We start from the raw sequence: 365 nt of genomic DNA, 5'->3' as shown, positions 1-365 counted from the left end.
TCATATGGATTTCATTGTAAGTGCTTTCAGGTGTATAGGCACCTCTATGTATTGTTATGGAGATATATATATTTATTTCGTTTTATTTTGTTTTGTTTTGTTTTGTTTTATTTTGTTTTGTTTTGTTTTGTCTCGTTTTGTTTTGTGTTTTTGTTTTATTTTTACTTTGTTTTGTTTTATTCTATTTAATTTAATTTAATTTAATTTAATTAATTAATTCATTTATTATTTATTTATTAATTTATTAATTTATTAATTAATTAATTTATTTATTTATTTATTTATTTATTTATTTATTTATTTATTTATTTACTTGTTGCCAGCCGTTTGATAGGGGGACCGTGGGCCTCGCCTTTCGGGTGCAG

The 365-nt window shown here is 21.6% G+C and overlaps 1 protein-coding gene across 1 annotated transcript in view; it reads left to right on the top strand.

Annotated features, from left to right (window-relative positions):
- The window catches only part of EMH_0082580 (uncharacterized protein), a gene marked incomplete at both ends in the record, with an annotated part of 1,485 nt that overhangs the window by 523 nt on the left and 597 nt on the right, over window positions 1-365 (top strand). The gene's annotated exons all lie outside the window — the stretch shown is intronic.

The sequence above is a fragment of the Eimeria mitis genome, genomic scaffold, assembly GCF_000499745.2.
Source record: "Eimeria mitis Houghton genomic scaffold, Emh_scaff5530, whole genome shotgun sequence".
In the NCBI taxonomy this organism is placed as follows: Eukaryota; Apicomplexa; class Conoidasida; order Eucoccidiorida; family Eimeriidae; genus Eimeria; species Eimeria mitis.
The sequence above is the reverse complement of the archived record's forward strand: the minus strand, read 5'-3'. Positions and strand labels throughout refer to the sequence as shown.